The sequence below is a fragment of the Petaurus breviceps genome, unplaced genomic scaffold (assembly GCF_028583685.1).
Source record: "Petaurus breviceps papuanus isolate PSGF00001 unplaced genomic scaffold, PetGlider_PUasm1.0 40, whole genome shotgun sequence".
In the NCBI taxonomy this organism is placed as follows: domain Eukaryota; kingdom Metazoa; phylum Chordata; class Mammalia; order Diprotodontia; family Petauridae; genus Petaurus; species Petaurus breviceps.
In genome coordinates this window covers 5,112,325-5,127,042 of record NW_027186315.1, presented here as the reverse complement: position 1 = coordinate 5,127,042, position 14,718 = coordinate 5,112,325, and the positions used below count along the sequence as shown (strand labels likewise).

Genomic DNA, 14,718 nt, shown 5'->3' with positions numbered 1-14,718 from the left:
CCTCCAACTGTTAGTGTTTCATCCCATGTGAGAAATTTCTTCTCACATGTTGTCTATTTAAACAGTTAGTTTGACATAATAAAGAGAGAGCTGACATTAGGTTTGGGAAGACCTAGCTTTAAATCCTATCTCTGAGACATGATTATATGACCATGGAATTCATAGTATTTCTCAATTCCCCTAAATTTTCCATGACTATTAATTTCAGGTCAGATGCTAATTCTCAAGAGCAGAGGAATTTTTCTGAATAATACCTGCCTTAGGGGTTGGAGCCAAGATGGAGGTGTAGAAACAGGAAAACACCCTGAGCTCCCCCCATAACCACATCAAATACTACAAAATATGACTTTTTTTAAGCAATTGGGGTTAAGTAACTTGCTCAAGGTTACACAGCCAGTTATTTCTGGGTGGATGCAAAGTGTCTGAGCTTGGATTAGATCCCCCAGGTCATCCCGACACTGGGGCCAGTGCTCTTACTTGCTGTGCTACCTGGATGCCCCTAAAATATGACTCTTAAACCAACTTTAGAGCTAAAGAACACACAAAGTGACAGAAATCTTCTGATGAAGGCAGCCTGGCAGGCCGGCAGGGAGGGTCCATCTCCTCAAGCTAGGAGCAGAGACCAACCTGGTAGCCCAGGATTTTAGCCCCAGGGTGGCCCCTACCATCCATGGCTGGAGTCACTTTAGGAGAGTGGATTACCAGCAGTTTTGGTGATTTCCAGAATTATCAGCCCATAAATGCCAAAGGCAAAGTCAGTGTGGACGTTGGGAATAGAAGGTCCAGAACTATGGTCCAGTCTCTGCCCCCAAAGGGACAAGGGGCTGAGGTGGGGCAGCCACCGCCATGTGGCGGCTTCAGAGCTGCTGGCCTGCAGATGGTAGGGGAACCAAGTAACAATTCTGAGGGGTAATAGCTCTTTCTTTAACCTGCTTGGATCTGGGTCACTATCTTTGTTGGATGACCTGGGATGTGTGAACAAGTGCCAGAGCCTTTGGAGGCTTCTGAGAGGGCACCCAACTAACAGCTCTGGCAGCTGTGAAAAGCCCAACAATTTTAAACAAAGCTTTCCTCTCATGGGAAAAACCACTGCCCTGGAAAATAGATCCAGGAGAGATAATTTAATATTTATTGGACTACCTGAAAGCTATGATCAAGAAAAGAACCTAGAAATCCTCCTTCAAGTAATTCTCAAGGAAAATTGCCCTGATGTTTTAGAACCAGATGGCAAAAGAGAGGTCAAAAAAATCCACCAATCACCCCTTGAAACAGATCCCCAAAAGAAAACATGTAGGAATATAATAGGCAGCTTCTGGATTTCCCAGATCAAGGAGAAAATATTAAAACCTGACAAGAAGAAACAATTTGAATACTGTGGAATCATAATCAGGATAACACAGGATCTGTCAGCTTCTACACTGAGGGATTAAAGTCTTAGAATATGATATTCCAGAGGTCAAAGGAGCTAGGATTAAAACAAAGAATCACCTAGCCAGCAAAACTGAGTATCATGTTTCAGTGGAAAATATGGTAATTCAATGAAATAGAGGACATTCAAGCTTTATTGATGAAAAAAACAGAGTTGAATAGAAAATTTGACATTCAGATACAAGAAGCAAGAGAAGCATGAGAAGGCAAAGAGGGAAAAGAAATCATAATGAAATTATTAAAGTTGAACTATTTTCATTTCTATGTGGAAAATGATAATTGTACCTTATGAAACGTTTCTCAGATTAAGAATAGATGAAAGGAATATAAATGTATATACATGTGTGTATGTTTGTGTATTTGTACATACATATATGTCTATGTAGTATGGTATATGGGCATATGAATATATATGTAAGTGAGTGTGTATATGTGCACAGGTATACATAGACAGAGGGCATAGAAACAATTGAATAGAAAGAGATGATATTTAAAAGGTGAAATTGAGAGGTGAGAGAGGAATATCATGAGAGGAGACAGGGGGAGACAGAGTGGGGTAAATTATCCTATATAGAAGAGGCAAGGGAAAACTGTGACAATGGAGGGGAAGAACAGGAAGGCAAAAGTGAATGGGTCAAACTTACTATCATTGAATTTGGCTTAGGAAGGGAATGACATATGCACTAAATTGGGTAGCTTGTTTTTTCTCTTTTTCATTTTTTAGTTTATATCATTCATTTCCACAAGATTTTGAATTGAAAAATTTCTCCCAATTTTCCCCTACCCCCCCCCCCCCAAATAGCAATCCCACTGAATATCCTCTCCCCCAATCTGCTCTCTCCCATATCTTCCCCCATCCCACCTCCAACTTTTTAGTAGGGCATGGTAGATCTCTATGACCCAGTGCCTGTATATCCCAGTTGTATGTAAAGTAATAAAAAAAATAGTGCATGTGAATGTGTTTGTGTGTATTAAAAATTTTATTTGAAAACTATAAATTCCAGATTCTTTCTCTTCCTCCCTTTTCATCCACCCTTACTGGGAAGATAAGCAATTAAATTTAGGTTGTACTTGTGTAGCTAAGCAAAACATTTCCATAGTGGATACATTGTGAAAGACTGACTGTATTTCCCTCCATCCTATCCCACCCCCACTTGTACTATTCTCTGCTTTGATCCCATCTCTTTTCAAAGGTGGGTGCTTCCAACTTCCCTCCCTCCCAGTCTGCCCTCCCTTTCATTATTCCCCCTCTCATCCCCTTCCCCCTACTCTCCTGTAGGGTGAGATACCATATTTAGTGTGTATGTCATTCCCTCCCTAAGCCAAATTCAATGAGAATAAGGTTGACTCATTCCCTTGTTCATTCCTCTTCTTCCCCTCCATTTTACATTTTCCCTTCTCTCTTCTATATGAGATAGTTTACTCCATTCTGTCTCTCCCCATCTCCTCTCCTTATATTCCTCTCTCACCTCTTAATTTCACCTCTTAAGTATCATCCTTTCCTATTCAATTGGTCCTGTGCCCTCTGTCTATGTATACCTATACATATATATACACACCCTCGCATATGTATTCATACGTCCATATACCCTCCTATATAGACATATGTACATATCTATGTATACACACACATACACACACACACAGATAATTCCTATTCCCTTCAACTATTCTCCTACTGAGAAAAGTTTCATAAGTTACAATTATTGTTTTTCCATGTAGGAACATAAATAGTCCAACTTTGATAAGTGCCTTATGATTTCTTTTCCCTGTTTACCCTCTCATGCTTCTCTTGATTCTTGTATCTCAATGTCAAATTTTCTAGTCAACTCTAGTTTTTTTCATCAAGAAAGCTTGAAAGTCCTCTATTCCACTAAATGACCATATTTTCCACTGAAACATGATACTCAGTTTTGCTGGGTAGGTGATTCCTGATTTTAATCCCAGCTCTTTTGACCTCTGGAATATCAAATTACAAAGCCTTCAATCCCTCAATGTAGAAACTGCAAGGTCCTGTGTTATCCTGATTGCATTTCCACAATATTCAATTTTTTTTCTTCCTGGTTGATTGTAATATTTTCTTCTTGATCTGGGAATTCCTGGCTATTATATTCTTAGGAGATTTCTTTTTGGGATCTTTTTTCAGGAGGTGATCAGTGGATACTTTTAAACTCTATTTTGACCTCTGGTTCTAAAACATCAGGGCAATTTTCCTTGAGAATTTATTGAAGGATGATTTCTAGGTTCTTTTTTTGATCATGACTTTCAGGTAGTCCAATAATTTTTAAATTATATCTCCTACATTTTTTCCAGGTCACTCATTTTTCCAATGAGATATTTCACATTGCCTTCTATTGTTTATTTGTTTGGATCTGTTGAGTAGTATTTTGATTTCTTATAAAGCCACTAGCTTCCTTTTGCTCCAATCTAATTCTGAAGGAATTATTCTCTTCAATGACCTTTTGAGATTCTTTTTCCATCTTCCAAATTCGGCTTTTTAAGGCATTCTTCTCCTCATTGCCTTTCTGAGTCTCTTTTGCCATCTGAGTTAGTCTATTTTTAAGGCATTATTTTCTTCAGTCAGGTTGTTGACTCTCATTTCATAATTTTCTTGCATCATTCTCATTTCTCTTCCCAATTTTTTCTCCTCTTCTCTTATTTGGTTTTCAAAATCCTTTCAAAACTGCTCTATGGCCTGTAACCAGCTCATATTTTCCTTGGAAGCTTTTGGTGCAGGAGTTCTGACTTTGCTGTCTTCCTCCTGTTCCATGTTTTGATCCTTTTTTGCCCCCAAAATAGGAGTCTAATGTTGGATTTCACTGTTGGCTTTGCTTCCTTTGCTTGCTCATGTTGCCACTCAATTAGTTGACTTTTGAGCCTTTTGCCAAAGTAGAACTCTGCTACCAGAATGGGGGGCTTTGTCCCAAATTGCTGGGGTTTTCACAGCTACTGGAGCTATTAGTTGGGGACCTCTCTGAAGCCTCAATATGCTCTGGCAAACTGGTCACATTCCCTAGGACCTCCATCCTAGACAGTTATCCAGATCAAAGAAGGTTAGAGCAAGAATGATTACCCCTCATACTGGTAGCTTGGTCCCCCTATAATGTTCAAGCCAGGACCTCTGAAGCAGCATGGTGGGAAGCAAAGCCTCAGCTGCTTCTTGCCCCAGGGGCAAAGGCCAGATTGCACTCTTGAACTCCCTATTCCCACAAAATCTACACTGACTTCTCACTTTGTCTTTGGCATTTATGGCTTGATAATTCTGGAAACCACCACAGCTGCTTGTAATCTGCAGTGCCTCCACAGCTGGTGGCTGGTAAGGCCACCCTGAAGCTAACACCTGGGCCCCCAGCACAGCTGGGCTTGGATCCCAGATGCTGTGCTGGCTGCTTCCTGCCAGCCTGCTGGGCTGTCTTCTGTGGGAGGTTAGCTTCTCTTTGTCATTCTGTTGGTTCTGTACCTTCAAAGTTTGTCTAGAATAACTTTTTACATGAATTGGAGGAGATGGGAGCTGGGGCTGTCCAGAAATCCTGTTTCTACTCCACCTTCTTGGCTCTGCTCCCTAAATTGAGTATCTTGCCCCACAGGAAAATGGGGGTAGGGGAAGAGAATGAGATGGGATGATGGAGGGAAGGGAAGGTTGGTGGGCGGAATGGTAGTTAAAAGTACACACTTTGAAAAGGGACAAGGTCAAAGTAGAGAATAGAACAATTTGGAGGCAGGATTGGATTGAGGGAAATATAGTCAATGTTTCACAATATATCCACTATGGAAATGTTTTGTATAGCTACACACGTACAACCTATATTGAATTTCTTATCTTCCCAGTAAGGGTGGGTGATGAGGGAGAAAGGGAAAAAAATTGGAATCCAAAGTTTTAAAATCAAATGTTTAAAATATATATCATTGGGGTGGCCAGGTAACACAATGAGTAAGAGCACCGGCTCCAGTGTCAGGATAATCTGGAGATTGTAATCCCGTGCTCAGACACTCAGCACCACACCCAGGAATAACTGGCCATGTAACCTTCAGCAAGTTAGTTAACCCCGATTGCTTAAAATATATATATCACCATCATCATCAATCATCATCACCGATCATCACCAATTGATCGTAATCACCCATGATCACTGATCATCACCAATCATCATAGATAATCAATCATCATTGATTACAGATCATCACCAATCATCATCAATCATCATCAAAACATGCAACTGGGAAATAAGATATACAGGCACTGAGGGATGGAGATCCATCTTGCCCTACCACAGTGTTGGAGGATATAGGAAAGAGCAGAATGGGGGAGGGGGAAACAGTTCGATCACTGTTTTGGGGTGGTGGGTAGGGGAAAGATGGGGAGAAAATTTGAAACTCAAAATTTTGTTGAAATGAATGATGCAAACTAAAAATAAAAATAAAATTAAAAAAACAAATACCTGCCTTAACAATGAAATCTCTCATGTGATTCCCTAAAAAAAAGACCAAAAAAATTTGCATATATTTGTCTAGATACATTTTGTTCTCTTCTTTTTTAATATCTTTTAGTTTAGCTTATCTTATTTTAAAGAAACTTTGGTATACCAATTACATAATACATCACCTCCTCACATCTAGTAGCTACTATGTATTTTGTTATATTGATATAAAACTTTACTTTTACTGTTAACTTTACATTCAGAAAATATATTCTCAGAGAGCCCAAATAGTCTCCAGGTAGATAGTGCACTCAAAACAAAGAAGATCCAGTGATGAAAGTATTTTGTTAGGGCTGAAACTATGTAATAGTAATAATCAAACATTTATCAAGAATCTGCTATTTGCTAGAACTAACCAGAGAAAAATACAAATGAAACATGGAAGCCATAAAACATAATAGATTAGATGTTATATTCTTTATGTGTACATACAAGTTATTTTATCCTGAAATAATAGAAAAGGGAAAAACATTATAAATACTTATAGCTATGATAACTTAAAACAAAGATAAAGTAAATTTGCTATGATCACAGGCAGACGTAATATTTCTTTTTATTTCCTCCTTTGTCAAATTGTGAGTTAGACTAAATGGCAACAGAATACAGGTCCTATAAAACTGAAAACATACTTGCAAATTAAGTTAAACAAACACATTTTTCCTTTCTTTCAACAAATAATTACTGACAAAGATGGCATATGTTATCAATTAGAACCACTATTTTACGTGCTTTGTTTGACCATTTTCATAAAACTAGGGTAGGGTTACTATTTGAAAAGATATCTTTTTTGTCCAGACACAAAATACTATATAAATTTTAGAGAGGGAAATATTATAGACACATGCACATGTGTGCGTGCACACACACAGTGTATGTATGTGTGTATGTATATACAAACATATATGTATGCATAAACAATTATATACATGTATATTCATTCTTCCTATTAAATACATAAAATTAGGAGTTAGAACAAATGATCTCTTACATGTAAAAAATTCTATTATTTCACAACTTTCAATGTTTATTTTCAGTAAATCAAACCAGAAAGTGGAAGTTGCTGTTTTTCTTTTTTTAATATTTCATTTTTCCTCAATTGCATGTAAAAATAAAATCAACATAAATTATTTTTTAACGTTTTCAGTTACAAATTCTATTTTTACCTTATTCCCCTCCCTCCACCCTGAAATGGCAAGCTATCTGATATTTGTTATGCATGTGCAATCATATAAGACATTTCCATATTAATCATTTTGTAAAAGAAAACTCAAATATGACAAGAAAAAAAACAGAAAATAGAAAATGGTAGGCTTCAGTCAGTATTCAGACATCATCAATTCTTTCTGTGGAACTGCACAGCCTTTTTCACCATGAGTGCTTTGGAATTGTCTCGATCATTGTATTGCTAAGAATAGCTAAGTCATTCATAGTAGTTCATCATACAATATTTCTTTTACCATGTACAATGTTCTCCTGCTTTTGCTCACTTCACCCTGTATCAATTCATGGAAGTCTCTCCAGGTTTCTCTGAAATCATCTAGCTTGTCATTTCTTTTAGTGGAATAATATTCATATATTATTTATATCATATACTACAATTGTTCAGCCATTCATTGATAAGCATCCCCTAAATTTCTAATTCATAGTTACTGACAAAAAAAACTGGTATAAATATTTTTGTGTAAGTTGGTTCCTACCCCAAGCCCTTTTATATCTTTTTGGATTCAGACCTAGTAGTGGCATTGCTGGCTTAAAGGGTATGTACAGTTTTATAGCCCTTTGGGCATAGTTAAAAGTGACTTTTTCTGATGAAGCTTGCAATGAATCAGAAAAAAAAAATGCTATACAGTTACTCCATAAAATACTATGATATTAGCCAGGCATATAAAAAAATTTCTTTTACAATATACTTGTAGACAAGTTGGAGAAATATACCTTGAATTACAATCATTAGATGGATTTGAAACTGATTGAATGATCAGAGTCAGGAGATTCATACCCCATGGCCTAAAGAAAGAAAAAAAGGAGAAAATAGCCTGTCAGACCAACTACAAGGGGAAGTAGTTATCTATAATTCTGCAAAAGCTTTAAGAAGCAACCTCAGGGATGTTGTCACTCAGTTTAGATTCTGGGATAAAATAACATGTGATTTCACTGGAATGAGGTCAGTGAGTATGGAGCGGGTACTATCATTTGGGGAATAATTTAGAGTAATAATAGAAGAGCGGTTTAATTTTGTTTGTTTTAAGTAATGAGTTTGTTGTGAAGGTGTTCATGTGTTCAATTTCCAGAAGAGTTAATAAGTTCATGTCAAGTCAAACCCCCAAATGTTGGGAGTACAGGTTTTTCATTAGGTCTTGGTATGCAAAAAAAAAAAATGTGTATGGTGGTAGAAGGATGAAGGTAAGGACATGGTTTCATTTGTAGCATTCCTAGCATTCCTACCCTCACACATACATACCCCATGTACAAAACAGAGCTATGTTAAAAAGCTGCAAAATAAACTATCTCCTATAGTTATTTTGAATCACAGACTTCTTAACTCTGTCTCCTGTCTCTTTGTATTGCGAGAGCCCGATTTTAAAAACCAGACCCCAAATACTAGGGATAGGACTTGGACCTATGATTTCGTTGTCATAAAAAATTCCCCAAAGAGGAAAAATACTTCACTACTATTGGTTGGCACCTTCTTTATAATTTCAAGTCTTAGAGAATAGCCTAGTGTACTGAAAGGTGAAGGGACTTTTTGAGGCTCAAACAGGCAGGTCATTTGTATACAAGAAACAAGTCAACTAATATTTAGATAGCAGTTGAGATGTCACTGATTAGTTAATTAAGATCAAAGGACTTATGACAGAATATGTTGTTTCAAAAATCTATGAATGAATAGTAAAACTAAAAAAAAATTGAGAACTTATCTTAATGCTAATATTGAAGACACCCACAATAGTAATAACTCTTCTGAAATAAGTTCTCCTTCTGTGGTCAAGGTGGATGTGGTGAATTGCATCCTCTATTTGTCAATTTAAAAGTAATAAAATTGGCACACAGAGACTTTATTAAAATTGTCCCTGCTAGTCCTGATATATTTCTTATGTACTACAGTTCCCACTGTGTACACATTAACACCAAGGAGAAAACTCAGCACTACAAAGACGATAGCAATTAAAGTACTTACTGTCTTATTTTTGTTCTTTGGGAAGGCCATTCCAGACCTCAGAGAAACACCAGGGTATCTACAGAAGTCATGGTAGCCTGTCATAGAAGTGACAAGATTAGGGCAATTTATTATGTGATAAAATTAATGAAGTAGATAAGCCTTTAATTGGGAGAAATCACTTATCCTCATAAGATTCCCAAAATAACTTGAACTTGGAGTAGCACGCTTGTTTTTAGAGGGAAAAAATGATCTATGCTTTCCCTTGCAATGTAGAGTCTTCTTTGTTTCTCCCATAAGATTGTGTACTCCCAGAGGCCAAGAATTAGGACACCTTTTACTTTCGTATCCCCTCAAATTATGGCACAGCGGGACATATAAGAGTAGAGGAAGTCCTTAAATATTTCTTAAATTCAATTGACAATATAGCAGAATTATTCTAACTTTTGTAGGTATTCCAGGTCAATCCTTTGTGTGTATGAATTTATCTATATAAAAGGTCTTTTAAAAAATCTAACTAATAGAATGTATGCACTTTAAGATGAATTGCCAATTTTCAAACTCCATGACCTATAAAAAGCTTTGGTTTCATATGGACTAAGATCCACCTCGGAGTAAATTCATATTTCTAAGAAACCTACTCTTCAGGATTTTCCCCCTCTATGGGTTAAAAAAAAGCTGAATATGAGAACTTAGACTTCCTGGCATGGCAATCTAAAGAACTGGAATTGTTCAAGAATTCTTCTTTCTCTGACAAGAAGGCTAGATGGCATACCTAGATTGTATGCTTGGAAATCAGCTTTATTGGGTTCAAAGATAATACTTTAGATTGTAAAACTTGGCATTTCTTGCAAGGCAATAGGTGAGGCCAGCATTGCCCATGAACTCCCTTCTTAGGTCACAGGTTACTGTCCATGTGTTTCTACCAAAATAATTATACTATAAATAATAATAACTAGGCTATATATTTATATATTCTGTCTACAATTTGACACATGTTTTACTCAGTGCTTTATAAATATTATCTCATATAATCCTCATAACAAACCTGAGAATTAGGTGCTATTATTATCCACTTTTTTACAGTTGAGGAGACTGAGGAAAAAGAGGTTAAGCAACTTGCCCAAGATCACACAGCTAGTACAAGTCTCGGGCTAGATTTAGACTTTAAAAGCAACTTTACTAGCTCCTGGTTTTGGTTGGTAGGAGAAGATAATAGACATAAGGCCCCTGCTTCACCTTGAGTATATCTCTAGGGGAAAAAAGTAGTGAAAACAAATAACAACAAAACAAGTTTTCCATTAAGACTCTTCTTTATGAGCTAGCATGAAAGATAGGATCCTTTGAAAACAATAATTTTAAAAAGAAGAACCAGTCCATAAATACAAACCAATCAATTCTTCTTGGGGTGACTCAAAAACTTATTATACTGATTTACAGGATGTGAAACCAAGAACCATGTCCACATCTTTCATAGAGATGCTAGGGAAAACTCCCCACAAAGCACACCATGTTGCTTGGAATGTCTCCCAGGATCATGACCCACTTCCAAACCCTTCCTTTCATACTTAATCAAACAGAAAATTTTACCTCTTAGTTATTTCAAGTTTTTGTGGGCACTCCCTTTATAAACATCCTTCTCCCAAGCTCCCTAAACAAAGGTTTCTGCGAGTAATCTCATTAAAGTGATTGGAGGTGGGGGATTCTCTGTTGAGCCCCTCTTACACAAGATACATAAAATGATAACAACAAGAAAGTACTCAAACCACCATCTGGAGTGATAATGCAACTAGAGCAGCATAGGCAAGTTGTCATCAGATGAAATACTAATGGGTGCTGAAAAAAAACCATGATTTGGCAATATATGGCTTAGTGTTTTACAACTGATTTTAATGATATATATATATATTTCAGTATTAAGTTGTTATTTGAAGATACCGAAAATAAGTACATTTTTAAAAGAATTGCTTGGATTGAGGTCTAGGAACAAAAGTAAACCAACTTTGCAAATTTATTATTTTTCTACCTAAGTACCTTTTTATCTGCCACATCTTTTAACTTCTGCCCCAACTTTATCATCCCTTCTCTACCCTCAAATACAGAGTAGATTATTTGAGACTGGGACAAAGTATTTAAATGTTGCTGATTATAAAGTAAACTAAAATGTGGTCTGTATGCCAAAAGTATATTTACATTGTTAACTTTTGATGTGTCTCAAATTATTTTATGATTTTTTTGATAAAGGCTAATAATGTTACCCAAAACTAAAATAGTAGTATTAGAATATCCTCTCATCACAAGGCATATATGATCTATTTGAAAATAATTTTTTGTTAGTCATCCTAACTTTACCTTTCAAGGACATATATCCATGGTACTTGGTACACATTTATGTCATAAATTTAAAATTTATCGGGTAGTAATAGTAATTGGCCACAAAGGAATTTATTTGGTAATTTTTGAATTCTTTGACAGGCACACTCATGCATTTTCATGTGTTTGTGTGCATGTGTGTGTGTGTCTGTGCTAAAGTTATTTGGAGAAACCTTTTTGTTTAGGGATTTGAATATGTAATGAACAGTATGATCTCTTACAAAAAACACCTAAACCACCTACAGGGTATGGTTTGTTTATTATATTTTATCATCTTTAATTATACTGTACTATACTGAATCAGAGATTTAAAAAGAGGAACCAAATATGAATGAATGAATGAATAATGAAAACAAACATTTTTAAGTGTCAGTTTTGGCCCAGATGCTGTGTCAGTGCCAAGTATATAAAGAAAAAGAAAAAAAAAAGGAATGGTCCATTTGGTTCATTCATTCAAGCAACTTATATTTTTCCATTGGAAGGGAGGGGGAGGGTACATATTTAGGAAGATGTAAAATGCAGACAAAGTAATTATGAGATAATTTTTCAGAGAGGAGAAAGATGAATAATTGGGGAGATTTGGAAAATTCCCTTGAAGCAGGTGTTACTTGAGCTATGACTTGAAGGGAAATAGGGCTTCTAAGAGTCTGAGGTGAGGAGGAAAAATTATAGTGAACATTTATATATAGTACCTACTCTGTGACAGACATTGATTAAGCACTTTACAATTATGGTTTCATTTGATCCTCACAGACCCTGGGAAGTATGTGTTATTACGATTCTCATTTTACAGATGAGGAAATTGTGGTTAAGTGACTTGCCCAGAGTTACAGGCTAATAAGTATCTGAAATCAGGTTTGAATGTAGGACTTCCTGACTGTAGCCTTAGCACTTTACACATAGCCACCATGCTGAAGAAGATTTCAGATACTGTCCAAATGCATGCAAGATCTTAAGATAGAAAAAAAAATGTAGCTTACAAGGGCCAGCTTGGAAAGACAATTGTGTGAGGAGAAATAAAGTAGAAAATCTCTCAAAACTCATTTTAGATAGCTTTAAATGATAAAATTTACAGTTTATCTTAGAATCAAGAAGGTGGCACTAAATCGACCTGAGCAGAGGAGTAATAATGTCAGGAAGTCATTTTAGAAATGAAAATTTGGTAGTTATGTGAAAGATATTTTGGAGAGAGGACAGATTGGCAGGGAGACTAGCTAAGCTATGGGAATGATACTAATGAGAGGTGATGAGGAACTGAATTAGGTTCATGGGCATAGAAGTGGGAAAAGGGCATAGATATAAGAGGTATAATGGAGGTAAAACAACAAAATTTTGCCACTAATTAGAAATTAGTAGTATGGTGAGTAAGAGTAAAGAGTAGAAGATGACTCTAACAGTGGAAGTCTGCATAAGTAGAATAACTATGGAGCTCTTTTTATTGTTGTTAGTTTTAATATATTTATTTTGACCCTTTTTTTCAATTTGGCATTTGAATTCTCTCCCTCCTTCCTACCCCTGTCCTACTCATTGTGAAGGCAAGAAATTTAATATTTATAATGCATGAGGAATCATTCAAAACATATTTACATATTAACCACATTGCAAAAAAGACAAGGCAAAGAAAGAGTACATATATGTGTGTGTGCTTCATGTATATATATAAACATATGTATTTATATACAAGCATGCATATACAAATATATACCTATACATGCATAGATACCCACATGTCCATATGTATACATACACATGTACATACATATGCTTCTAGCTACATTTCAACTTTATCAGTTTTTTTTTTTTTCTGGAAGTAGATAGCATTTTTCCTCTCATAATTCCTTCTGAATTGTCTTGGATCATTCTATTGCTACAAATAACTCATTCACAGTTGATTATCATACAATGTGAAGAATATTTTCTTGGTTCTGCTCACTTCACTTTGTAAGAATTCTCATAAGTCTTCTCAGGTTTGTGTAATATTCTTGATCAAACTAAGGAAGCTGATAAAAGGGAAAGATACTGAGTTTTATTTTGAATATGTTGAGTTCTCAACCTCCAAAGGAAGAATTAAGTTGAAAAACAAATCTATTCAATGAATTAAATTTTAAAAAATATATATAAAAACCATGGGAGGGAGAAGGAGAAAATTTAAAACTTATGGAAGTGTTTGTTGAGAACCAAAAATAAATACTTTAATGTAAAAAAGTTTGTATTTTATCCTGGAGGTAATAGGAAGCCACTATAACTTTTTACCTAAGTAAGTGAAAGAGCTTGGCCTTTTTAAGTCAAGAAAATAGAGTTATAGTTTTAGTGTCCTAGGCATTTGCTCTGTGTTCTTGAATAAGCTAATTAACATCATTTGGTTCCAGCATCTTCATTTCTAAAATGATCAGGTTGGATTAGATAGTTTCTAAAATTTCTGCCAGTTCTGACATTTTGTGAAATAAACATGTATTTATCTGCTTACCTATGTGACAAACACTTCAAATTTCTAAATATTACTGTTATGCTTTGTGTCTTAATGTAGTCCTCAATATTAGTGTGCTTTATCACCTTAACATTTTCTTTTTAGAAACTGTCAAAGGGTGAGAAATTAAATATATCAAAATTCCTTGTGATTGCCAGAAATAGTTAGATTTTTTTTAAGGAGCAAGTACCTTTATTGGGGAACAGCTGAACAATTTACAGTATGTGAATAGAATGGAATATTCTTGGACTTTAAAAAATGGCCAAATGAACATCTTGTTCTCCTAATTCTGCCTTGTCAAAGGAACAGAATATTGGCAAACATAAGTTTCATTTAAACCTAAGGTGGCAAGGTGGTCTGCTTTGCTGGGGAAACCTCAGTGAGGCCTGAAGCAGATTAAAAGGTGATTAAGAAATATTTAACAAAAGAAAATGAAAACACAATAGAGTGGTTTGAAGGCCAACTCTTTTCCTTATGGCTTGCGTGACTTTTGCCCATGACAAGCTAGCCCTTGGTCTCTTTCCTCAACTCTAAAACTACAGGGTTGGGATAAATGAGATCTACCCCCAACCTTTCTTGAACTCAATCCTCTGGTCTTATGTGTAAAAACATGGGAAAGAGCTTGGGAATTGGAAAAACATTATAAACTAAGTTAGAAAGTGCAATAGATTTCACATCAAGGACACCTGGATTTTAATCCCAATGTAGACTAGACCCCAAATCCAGTGACTGCCTAGCTGTGGGGCCTATGGCAAGTTCCTTTTATCTAAGGTTTGATTTCCTTGCATGGCCCTCCCCTCAGGGGGCATGGTGAT

At 36.0% G+C, this 14,718-nt stretch overlaps 1 pseudogene; it reads left to right on the top strand.

The window, feature by feature from the left end:
* The first annotated feature begins 670 nt into the window (after window positions 1-670).
* Window positions 671-14,718, top strand: part of LOC138170921 (ubiquitin-conjugating enzyme E2 variant 1-like) — a 100,570-nt pseudogene continuing 86,522 nt past the window's right edge.